The sequence below is a fragment of the Vidua macroura genome, chromosome 4 (assembly GCF_024509145.1).
Source record: "Vidua macroura isolate BioBank_ID:100142 chromosome 4, ASM2450914v1, whole genome shotgun sequence".
In the NCBI taxonomy this organism is placed as follows: Eukaryota; Metazoa; Chordata; class Aves; order Passeriformes; family Viduidae; genus Vidua; species Vidua macroura.
In genome coordinates, this window is record NC_071574.1 from 40,698,617 (window position 1) to 40,711,448 (window position 12,832).

General features: G+C 35.5%; 1 protein-coding gene across 1 annotated transcript in view; it reads left to right on the top strand.

Moving 5' to 3' along the window:
* Positions 1 to 12,832, top strand: part of TENM3 (teneurin transmembrane protein 3) — a 692,061-nt gene that overhangs the window by 205,741 nt on the left and 473,488 nt on the right. The window contains exon 4 of the mRNA XM_053975063.1: positions 3,585 to 3,626. The gene's annotated coding sequence lies outside the window, so the exon portion shown is untranslated. The remainder of the gene's footprint in view (positions 1 to 3,584; positions 3,627 to 12,832) is intronic.

The window sequence follows — 12,832 nt, forward strand, 5'->3', positions numbered from 1 at the left end:
TCCAAGCTGGTAGATCTTTAAAGTTGATAGACAGATAGGATGTGCTGGATCATTTCAGTGTTTTATCTGACAGGCAGCAGTAAAGTTTTATAAGCTTTTTGAGTCTTTTTTTTTTTTTACATGAAATAGAATTGATGTTTTCCATCTCTTCTATTTTCCATTTTCTTCCCGGGATGAAAGGTTCCATCTGAGAATGTGTAAGAAATATTCCACTGATGAGTGGTAAGCAAGAATCACTGTCTGGTTGTCTGCTAGAAACCAATGCCATTGCGTAACTCTACGTGTTCCATATGTATTGAGACCTGCTGCCTTATGGAAAGGCATCTGAGGTGAGGCAACCGTATTGCTGCCCTGTTGCCTGAACCAGAGTCATCATATATTCTTTTCTGTTGTCTTCTTCCAGAACCTAATTAGGAACAACTGGATGCAATTTTAATTTTCTTGTTGAAGATTGGCCATTTACAGGTTTTGATAAAAACAAGTTCATTTTCTTATACACCAGTACCCTCCACAATGCTCGGAGCCTTTTCCCAGGTCTGTTGTGAGAGGTTGTGCATGAGCTGAGCTACTGTAGATTAACTGCCAAAGAGTACATTTCCTTTTAAAACCAGCACACTGCTTAGTTGGATCGAATCAGGTGAAACTGATGAATTCCACATCTGAGCACCTTAGAAAGAGCTGATCAGGGATGAGCCTGTGTTGCTATTTGTTGCATTTTGGCTGCTATTTTCAGTTTTCCTTCCCGTGTTTCTGAGGGCAGCACTCTTTGATCATGCTCCAGTAAATGAAGATCAGAGCATCAAAGGGAGTTAAATATGTTGGCAGTGAGTGTCACCAAGCTCGACTTTCAAGTGTGCAATGCTAAGAATATATTCAGAAATGCTCATTAAGTGAATCAGGACAGTTAAGCACCTAAGAAATGGAATCATGAAGGGAAAAATTTTGAACACGAGATCATCTAAATCTAGAAAAAGGAAGTATTCAAGAGAGCAGAGATAGAAAGTTTTCTGCATTTTCTTAAATTAAAATACTTTTATTGACAGTTGTAAAGCCATAGCTTAGAACTTATTCCTGCAAGTGATAACATAAATAGAAAACACAAGGATGAATATTTCAGGTTTGCCTTCAAGCTCTTTTCTGTCTGGGGTTCAAGTGCAGGCTTTGCTAAGGTATATGGTGCGGGTACTCTGATGACACGGATAAGAATGCTTAGACACTCTGTTGGGAAGTTAGAGACATGTCTGTTTGTTTTGTAGTTGTGTTTATACCAAAGACAAAGTTTCTCACATAGTGTGACTCAGTGATGTGGTAACTATTCACCATGCATGACAACATTTTTAGTATTGAGCCTTTAGATTTTCAGTACCTTGCCCTTACATTGCTACAATTATATTTTTAGTATTTATCTTCTTTTACATTTATGTTGTCTGTACAGTCTGTGTATTCATTTGTATGTATGTCTGCACATATATTTAAAAAAAATATATTTACAATCCAGGATTTAAACTTAGGGAGGCATATGTTGCACTTCAGTAACATGTGGGAGAGTTTTCACTGACTTTTATTACCCAGTTTTGTATTTACAGAGAGCATAGAAAATGCTTTTAATGGTTCAGATAGAACCTGGATGCACACATCCAATATCCACCCACTTTTCAGGCTGTAGAGAAAATCAGTCTTATGATCTGATGTAGCATTTACCCTTTTTTCTAGAAGTTAAAAATAGGATGCTTATCCTCTTAATCTCTGCCTGTCAGAAGTTTGGAGACAGTATTTAGAATTGCTTTCCTGCTTGTTCTGGATTAACCCAGGTAGGCAGCCAAGTTCCATGCAGCCACTCACTGTGCCCAGGCAAGACAGGAAGGAGAATCAGAAGGGTAAAAGTGAGACATCTCATGAGACAGAGACAGTTTAATAGGTAAAGCAGGAACTGTGAGCACAAGAAAAGCCAAGTAAGAGATTCATTCATTACTTCTCATCAGCAGATAGATGTTTAGCCATTTGCAAGAAACCCAGGCTTCATCATGCATAACAGTTATCTGGGAAGAGAGTACCATAACTCTGATCACCCTTTTCTCCTTCTCCTTCCTCAGCTTTTTTGGCTAAGCACAATCTCATACGGTGTGGAATATCCCTTTGGTCAGCTGTCATCTTCCAAATCCTTGTGTACTGGCAGCTGGCTCACTGCTAGCTACTATAAAGAAAATTATTTCCAGAAAACTCTTCTAGACAAAACAAGTACAGTACCATTATTTGGATCGTATTGATACTCCTCCTTCTAATTCCTGGGTCAGTCAGTTGAACACATACCTTTAAACATTTAAAAATATTCAGCTTTTACACTTGACCTATTTTGCTTGAAACAAAAAACTTATAGGTGAAATGCACCTTCATACTACATTTTTAAAATGCTGACAGCAAAATGAAATGAAAACATTTTGTCATGGAGGAAAGGTATTTACACAAATATAGGAATTGTGTTTTTTTCACATTCCAACCATCATCATAAGTTGTTCTTATCACTTGCATAATCACAGATTCATTAAAGGCTCAGAGAAAAAATTGTGTAGTCTGTTTGGATTCTTGTTTGAAGAGGAATTCTAGAAACAAAAAATTATGGCTGTTCATTTCAAGATACACTGTAGCTTTTTCTCCTTCCTCTTTTGGCAGATGTTAAAATGTGAACTTTATTGGAACGTGAGAAAGATAAGAATGGAACAAGATTTTCAGATACTTTTGTTAGTGGCAAGAGCTTTATTCCATGTATCCATTTAATTTACAAAAGCTCTATCTCTATATGTGAAATACTCCCAAATTCCTGATTATTAAAATCGAAAATCATTTTATAGTTTACTCCAGAACACTGTAAGCTTGCAGTGCCTATGAAATATACTGTCTGAAAATAGCTCTTTGTGTATATTCTAAGTGCCATTATGTTTGTTTTTCTTTAAAAAATAATCATTATCTTTTCCATATGTTTTATGTTTATTACTGTTAAATACGTTGGCTTTGCAAAGCTATAGCAGTGGGATTTATAGTACATTTGCTGTTTCATACATCAACAAAATTGCAATTGAAAATTCATGTCAGCTGTGCTGAAGTTAGGTAGACCTTTCTCTTAAAGTCTCAGAACACATGATCTGTTTTCCACAGTGACAGAAAGGAAAGAACATTTTCATGTGTGACCTGAAGGAATCATATGTGCAAGTAAATGAGGTACAATGAACATGGATCTCCAAAATGCAATTTTTACGTTTAGTATTCAACATGCAATCAACACTTCCATATGGTTCAGAGAAATAAAATTCCATTTTACAAGTGTAGTAACATGTCGGTCCAGCAGTAGCTCTAATAAATATTTTATTGCAGATAATCTGCATCTCATTTAGAGTTTAGGAAAGATACACAGTGTATGACTATATCATATACCATGCAAAGAGGAAAATAATAATGAAGAAAAAAAATTATCATCTGCCATATCCTGTCTTGATTTTTTAATCTACTGAGATATTCTGTAATGATCATTAAGCAATAACAAAATAAAAATATTTGACCAAAATCTTCATAATGTGTTCTCATTGCAGATTCCTGGCTCATTAGAGATCCACTCACATGGAAAGCTGAAGGTAAGATCAAACATCCTACAGCCTCAAGCTCTGATGGGACCTATGTATTGCATTGGTGTTTTAAAATGGCACACCACTGCCTAACTGATGGAAGGATATAGAGGTTTCTACTGACTTGTCCCTTATCAGTCAGTAGTGCTGCTGTATCTAGTTTATTGTTGCTGCAATAACAGCGTACACCAAAACTAGTAGTAGGGAGAAAGTCACAGAGCACAAACTTTAAGAGATATAAATGCCTTGTTCAAGAAGGAATAATTCTCTGCCTTGTTACCAGACTCATCAAGGATAGAATATAATTGACTAAAAGTCTCAAAATTACTTATTAAATCTCTTGTGAACATTCAGTTTTCCACAATAAACTACTGTTGCCTATGTCTGCCATATTGTGATGCTTTTTGATGATACCCCTCTTTAGGTTAGTAATTTGAAAATGTAATTTTTAGCCATGATCTCAACTCAGCTGAAAGCACATAAGGTCCCAGAACTCTGAAATGGTGTCCACTCAATGTTTGAATTTGGCAGCAATCTGGCTGTGAGCAAACCTTAATCTGTCTGATCAGTATATACCTAGCAACTGCACTGTATTGAGCAAGTATATGGAGTCTGGATTTTCTTCCTTTGGTTTTAGCTCAGTGATTTTTCTCAATGGTAACCAAAGTAATTTATAGCTTGTAAAACTCACAAAAAGAGTTCATTTACAACCATATTCTGCATCTTGTGACACCAAATGGAGTGTGTGTTCTTCTATATGCCTACAAAAGATTTTAGAACAGTGATCAGAATCGTGTTCTGCTCATTAATGTTTTTACAGTAGCTCCCTTAAAAGAGCTACAGTTTCCTAGAGCAAGTCATTCAGAATTCAACTACGCTCTTCAAGTTTAATAGGTTCAGCTCTTTGAGTTCCCCTACCTCCTCCTGATTGATGGTTTGTTTCTTCTTTTAATACAAAATTCAGTAAAATTTCCCACAGTGAAAAGGGTCTTTTAATTATAAAACATCAGCGTGTGGGAATGATTCAATTTACACATCAGAAAAGCTCAGTTACTTGACCATAATTTATTTTTTGTGCTGATCATTTACAGACCACAGATTCTTCTTCCTCTGGCCCCCTCCCCTTCTCACTTTCTCTCATTCTATGTAAAAGAATAAAAATCTCAATACCCTGTAAAAGGCTTTAGATATTGTTTTACTTAGTCATCAGAACTAGAGGCTTCATTATCATACTTTTTTTTACCAGCTTTTTTCCCTTTCTCATTTCCTAGTTATGTTGTCATATTTAATTTAAGTGTGTTCTGTAATTGCTGAGCAATAGAGTTTTTTCTTGTATCTGACAAAAGGATGGCATAAGTAAGGAGGGGTATGGTATCTCGCTCATGAAACTGTGAGATAAGAGATGTTGCCAAGAAAAGATATTTGCAGTTCTAATGTTGCATATTAAACAACTGACTGGCTCTTTTTTTTTTTTTTTTAAAGTATTAACTAATTAATATTGATATCAAGGTCTGGAAGGGATGGAAAATTTTTATGTTTCCCTGTACTTCCTCTATGCAGTATTAGTCATCCTTATTGTTTTATTGTCAAAATGTAGCTTAGGACTTGCATTGGTAGGTAAAACAGCTTTTACTAACAAAGCTTTGTAGATCCTAAATGTGATTTTCCTAGCAAAATCAGTAAAGTAAATCTTACTTTGTGCTTATTATGGCCATTAGAGAAATAAGCAGTAAAAATGTCCAGAATACCATTTATACAAATATTTTTAAATATACTTACAGATATGTGCTTAAATTTGTTTTGGTTTTAATCAAATGTGGTTTCTGACCACATATTATTAGATTAAATTATGCTCATTTAAGAATGAAAAGTACATGTAGTGAAATGCAGGTATGCACCATTTGTTCTAGATTGTATATATAATTCTGGTTTAGTTGAATACTTAAAAGTATTTATTGGTAGGCTATTTGTTACTGTAGACATATGACCACAATATCTACACTACTGAAATACATTGCTTTAATTGTTTGCTTTTTTTAGCATTTAATAAGTTTGTGTGGATGTGACAGCCTGGTCAGAGAGCAAGAAAACCAGATAAGTTTTCTCAGGATCACCTTGTGAGTCTTTAGGGAGTTGCAGAGAAACAATGATAGTTTGTTATTATAAACAACCTGCAGGTGGTGTTTTCCTACTCTGTTTTCCTGTTGTTCTCAAAGATTGTTTGATATGAAAAGTGTTTTTGTTAATTAGCCAGTCAGGTGAAATGTATTGACTAATTGACCAATCTGGTCTGTCTGTATCAGAACAGTCTATAAAAGAGAGAATTTCATAGTAAAGAGAGATGCTGTGCAAACCAGCCTTCTGATGAGTCTGTGTCATTTCTTACTCAACAGCGACAAGCCTGTTTTCCGCTTTGGAAGGAATGTATGAATGGCACTCTATTAAAATACGTGAAACTTGGGAGCAGCAGTCTAATTCTTCTTCTAATTATTTTCAGATATTTGAAGGGGCTTCTCCTTTACCCTGGAATAAGTCCTTAAACTAAAATAGCCAACACAAATGTAATGTTTGTAATGTTCCTATGAGAGAGAAACTAAAAGACTGATTTTGTAATATCTTTGTCCCTGCTGCTGTTTGGAATTGCGTTTATGTAAAAGCATAAATGTATCCCTGGATTAGACCTGAAAGCCAAAACAAACCATGTTTTTGTAAAAAGAATCAATGTAAGATGTGCTCTTCCATTGTCCACAGATTAAAGGAATTCAGTTTGATTTTAAAAATTTAAATTTCCACTACTGCAGCATTCTCTAATTCACCTGTAATTTACTGTATCCTGCTCAGTAAAGGGAATAATCTTGACGACATGAGAACAGCAATATAGGCATGCATCTTAACACTAAATAAATTCAGTTTTTATTTCCAGAAGATAATTAAAAAAAATATATATATGATCCCCAAGGAGATACCAGGTCATTGTATTTTCCATCTGACTGGCATACCCTGATGAGTGAATGCTCACATACAAGACCTCACAAATACTTATACAGAAGATGGATTGTACTTCTCTTACACAAAGCTAGCATCAGACATATACAGCTATGCTGTGGCTTAGTTCACTCTTTTTTTGTTGCTGTTTGTTTGAATACAATTGAACATATTTCTTTTTCTACATCAGTACACCTGAAGCCATGAATAGATAATGGCTTCAAATTATTTCCAAGGCTGGTACACTATTAAAACGTTGTGTGTCCTGAATGATGTGACCAACCCCTCAGTACTGCTGCTGCTGGTGCAGCAGCTGTCCTGTGATGATGCACCTGGTTCTTCTTGGGGTTCTTTTGGTATTCCCCATAAATGGCTTCCAGGTTTGTTTCATTGACCAAGTAAGCCCTGTAGCATTATTCCCTGTAAATCTGCATTTCTGCAGTTGTCAGCAGTTCCCAATAGTACAACTCCTCAGCAGAAACCTCAACTACAGGGAATAAAAAAAAGTCCTGCAATTTATAATATGTTTAAATCCCTGTTCTTCCAGACCACTATCTTATGAGCATTTACTATGGTAAATAGTAAGCTAAAATCAATAACTCCATACAAAACATTACTTCCAATGAAAGTCTTTGTTCACAGTTTTTATCATTACTTTTTTTGTGATAATTTATTTTCAACTTCTCTTTGGCTTAAATACTAGCATTTTGTATCACTTGAATTCAGGACAATCAAATGGTGTTGTATGCTGTGTTAAAGGCTGCATATTTAGTAGAGATTTCAATATTTAATAATGATAAAGTTTTATGGCAGAAGTTATTATTGTCACAACCTTTTTTTATTTTCCTTTCATAAAATGTACATGAGTGTTGAGTGTCTGTTAAGATTGCAATGTTCTCACCCCAATACAAAGAGCTTATGGTTTCCAGTGTCTTGTATACATTTTTGGACACCTATGGAATTTTTCCTGTAGTAGGCAAGGGTTACAGTGACTTACTCTCTCCTGTTGTAACTTAACGCCGTCTGTGCACTAAATATTACAGCATCCCAGATCTGTGCCTAGGGTAGTGCTGCATCAGCCCAATCCAGCATTTTCAGTACTGTTTTTTAGGAACTTCTACTGTTTGGCAAAACTTGATTTTAGTTCTATGGCTTCCTGGAATTAATAGAGATGTTATTCAGTCTAGGATCAGAGAGTAAATATCCCAGGTGCTAAAATCTAGAAAAAGAAAATACTGTCATTGCCCTTCTGTAAAACATTTATGCTAACTGGATAGTAGAATAGTAATAGTAATGATTTACTTTCTATGTATAAAATTCTGCATGTTTTTCAGGAAAAATTTACAGTTTACAGTTGAATAGAACTTGGGGTTTGTCAAATATTATGAATGCAGTTGAACTAATTAGGGCATGTGTGTTTTGAGTAGTGCACAAAAAACAATTCTTTTCAAGCCAATGAACTATTATTTCAAAAAGCATTTTGTTATTTTCCTTCAAGAGATTAAAATCTTTCTTGTGGTCTGTTATGGCTCTTTGAACAACTTTATAAGGCTAATTTGTGATAGATTTTTGTACTGTGATTTTTTTGTATTTAGTCTATTGAAACCATCTAACTTGAATAGCCCAAGGGAGCTAAGTCAGGAAGCATAGAAACCAAGAAAACCTGAAGTTGGTACTTCAAGATGAACCAGAAGCTAGTAGAATTCAATTTTTGTTGAAAGAACAAAGTTAGTATTTTTCTTGAAAGAACAAAGGACTTTATTTTTTCCCCCAGCATTCTGCTTCTATCTTAATAAATTGTGATTTCTGTATGTTTTGTGTAAAATACAAAACAACATTTGAATTCTTGATTTTTTGATTGTAGTTTAATAATCTCTATAGGAAGGGGTAGAGCTTTCTGAAAGGGAAATTTGACCTGCAGATGAACTCTGAAGAAGTTTGAGCCATATTCTTCATTTAACAGGGAAGGACGTTTTCATGCATGCTACACTTCTGAGTTGATGGCAAACTGGTCTCAAATTCAGATATCAAGAAGAGGCTTTGTGCTGGCTCAGTGTGCTTGAGGCTACTGCACAAATTATGTTGTTCACAAAATTCATTTTAACGTTATAGGAGAAAGGTGAACAGAAGCTTTATGGATGTCAGTAAGGTGGTGATTGATCTGATTTTCCCTTTAATAGAGAAAAACAAATAAGGAGAGATCATTTGAATGATACAAGTCAATGAACCAGGTGAAACTCGCTAGAAATTAGGGAAATGGTTGATTGTATTGAGACTCCCCAAGAATTTTTCAACAGTATATAAATTAAGTACCAAAATCCAGATGTGCTAAACTCCATGTTAAAATTGTAATACACTTGATATTATCTGTATCAGACACTACAAAACAGCATACAATATATGCTAATTTATTAATTTGTTAGGAACCAGTCACATGAGTTATGCTTTTTAATATAAAATTAGGGATCTTCAACAGGGTCCTACTGAGTTTTGGGAAAGTGTCCAAAAATTGCAACTCCAGCACATGTGAAGCACAATATGACTGCACAGTTCTGGTACAATTTGTTTTTTAAGTGGAACTCCATACATAGTGTTTCACACCCCAATTGTCTACAACAATGCTGGTTTTAAAAGAAAAAAAAAAAGTGAAGGATTGTATTCCCCTGGTCTGCTCACTGTGCAGTTGATGAAAATAGTTATGAATTTAGTGACTGAGGCTGAACCTGCTGTAAGAGACAATTCAAGATACAGTCCACAAATATCTAAAAATAGGATAACCATGCGTGAGTACGGAAGCTCCAGGTGTGATTTTGGAGACTTCGCAAGTATTTCTGTTACTGAATACATATCTGTCATGTGGAAAAAATGGTCTAATCTCAGCTGTAAATTCTGAGAATTACATGTCACTTCCCTCCAAGCAATAAATGCTCTTTTGTCTATCTAGATTTTGTTATATGTTTTGCACAATAATTCCTAACAGTGCGCTATGTCATTAAAATATCAAAATCCAGTAAGTCAGCTGGCAATAAATGGAAAAATAGAGATCCATAGCAAAGATTAGTGATATCTAAAAGTGGTTTATGGGTCCTAGTGGGATTCCTCCTTTTTTAACAACAAAGTGCAGAGTGAAAGAATATGCACAGCTTACTTTGTCTTCCTATTTCTTTTGATCTGAAAGAACAATCAGATAAGGCTGATTTCTGAAGACAGTTCAGAATGAACAGATCTCAGTTGCCCCCAGTGATAACCATCATTGTCAACAGGAGGCATTCCAGGTACTGACACTAGAGCCTTAAATGTTCAGATACTGAACATTTTATCTTTTATTTTAAAAACTACTGCTGGGAACTCTCTTTATAGAATGCAATGGATGATGAGTATTTAGAAGAAGAATGAACCCTGAAGGAGAATAAAGCTCAAGCCTCAGAGACCGTCACTGAACACCAGAAGGACAGAATAATTTAAGGTTACGGTGGGGAATTTCATGCACTCAGAAAACGTGAAGCTGTGAAAAATAGAATTATAGAACTCAGGAGTTACAGTCTACAAAATGAAAATTAAAATTATTTAAAGATCCTGGCCCTAATGGGCTTTTGTCCAGGTTAGTGAACATTCTGTCAGAGTTCAGCAACACCAAGTGCTTTTTCATAGGGAAGGCTCAGAGCTGCAATATTTTGCAATTCTGATAATCCAAGTTGAGGAGTCTGGATTACACCAGTATGCAGAAATAGTAATAGGTGCCTTCTGTAAGACATATCACTTACAAGTGCTATCAGTCCCTCTACATGCAATCTTCAGCTTTCAATCTTTGAAGAAAATATTGATTTTTGACAGGGTGTGACAGCTTGGTTTTACATAACTCGGGTACGTTGTACAAAGCTCACTTAGCAAGGCACAATGCCAGGCAGTTGCTATGAAAACTGATTGTTTACAAATGTAAAGATTATAATATTTTTCTGGTTTAAGGGTAATAACACCTCACTTGCTGTGCAATGCTGCTGATTTTTTTAAATTAGTAGTTAACTGTCTTTGTGATCATCTAAGTCAGTATTGATAGCTTAACAAAACAAAACTTCAGAAATATAAGAAAAAATACTATTATCATTAATCAATGATAACTAACTTTGAATGAGCATTTGCTAATGAATTAAAGGTCAGAGGGTTTTTTTTATGTGCTTATCACTGCTACTGCAAAATACTTGTGAAGTATTTTGCATCTATTCATCTTTTAAATAATTTGCTCTGCCTACTAAACCTGGATACTGAATCTAAACACATTGGTTCCTGTCCCCCCACTGGTGCCATTGTTGCTTTCATGGGTTTTGGATGAAGGCCTTTGTTTTTACTCTCATGACTTGAGAAGAGTTTCATTTCAGAGAGTTTCCAAATAGGATCTCTATTAACATATGCGTCCCCATGGCAGAGATGAGAAATAAGGAGTTATATAGATCGACTCAAACCATACTGTTATTTTTGAGCATGTGAGCAACATTTCTTTTGTTTAAATCTAAAGTCTTAAAATTGTATAATTCTTACTAGTATCTGGCCAGCCTTGAGTAGAAGGTAGTGAATCTTGCAGTCCAGTAGAACTTATCAGTGTTGATAGACCAGAATCAGGTACTGATGAGTTGATGATCAGGTTTGTTATTATGAATGCCTGTGAGTAATAAAGAAGATAAATCAAAACATATATTTGAAAATCACAGTCATTGACAAGTAGAATTAAAGGTCTCTTCCTCCCTCCAATACCTGGATTTGTTCCTTCATCCTTACATCAGTTTCTACTCATGTAGGAAGTGCATGGCTTTTATGACACATTCAGTGTGTCTCCTTGCGTTAGCTCTACCTATATATAGCCACTCTTGATGCCACACTGCCCAGTTTCCTAAGCACGCATGAATACCTGTTTTTTCCCCAGGTCTCCTTTGTTGGTAAGTTACTGCCAGTTCTGACCTGCAAGGAAAAAACAGTTCTGTAACTTTCACATATATCCCTCAAAGTTCATGGGAGTCTTTCTGCAGGCAGATCAGAGCAAGTCAAGTTAGGAAGCAACAGATTACTTTTGAGAATTCCACGTGTGTCTCTCTGGCATTCATTTTTTCTATCACCCAGCAATGATATCTGTCAGGTAATGTTCCAGGAACACAGGTGTAAACAGAGAGTTGTACACAATGGGAGCATAATTACTTGGCACACTGCACAAAAAAGGTTGCAATGATAGCAGGTGTGGAGTATGATTTCTCATTTATGTATCTTGAAACAATTTTTTCAAATGTAATGTACCAGGTGCAAAAGTAAAATGAAGAATCACTTTGGCTTGTTGAGTTTTACAGAACAGTTTCTAAATAGATGTGTGTGAAGGCAATTGAAAACACTGTGTAGAAAACATGTTGAGAATACCTGTACACTTTAAGATAGGTTCTAGGTTACAATTCAATTTGTGATGGTGAAACACATTTTAAAGAGAAGCACCTGAACTGTAAACCGGAAGAGACTGTTCTCTTTAAATAAGCATAATTCAAATTTAAGCCAGCTGGGACTTTTAGAATTTTGACAAGATTTGTGTTTATTGAGCAGATAAGCTTGACCATTTTGCTGGTGTTCTCTACTGCTAGCAGACATGCACCATTAGGTAACTGGAGACTGAAACTGCACTGTGGGTTTATATAAAACTAGAGAGCATCTTGCACTTAAAATACGTAGAGCAAAAACCTGCTACAAAAACACCTCCATATTTTCCCCCACCCCAAATGCCAAAGCTCTCTTCATGTAGTGAGTTTTTATCAATGACACTGATCTGAAAGCCCACCTTGCTGATCTTTTTTCATAACTGCAAAGCTTGTGTATTGTTTTAATTTTTATGTTAAGTTACACAGTGTTAACATATTCTGTAGCCCTTCTATGACAGGGCAATATGAAAACCTTTCTTTCCATGCCTACCAAAGAAATCATTGGGGTTAAGTGACAGGGGTGTACCAGTGATTTGCCTGTCACAGAGAACTGTAAATTGCAGCCTGTCTCCAGGATAGTGTTTAGACACATTCTGAGATTAATGGTTTTGCATAGACACTTTGGACTTCAAATGATTTTGAGATAAGCTCCATCAAGAAGATTCTTCCAGTTAGAACTCAACTGAAAGTGCTTTGCATTTCGGGTATGTTTGTATGTAACTTTCTTGATACAGGACAGAATCTGATGTAAAACTGAAATGGTGTCTCATATGTTCCAGA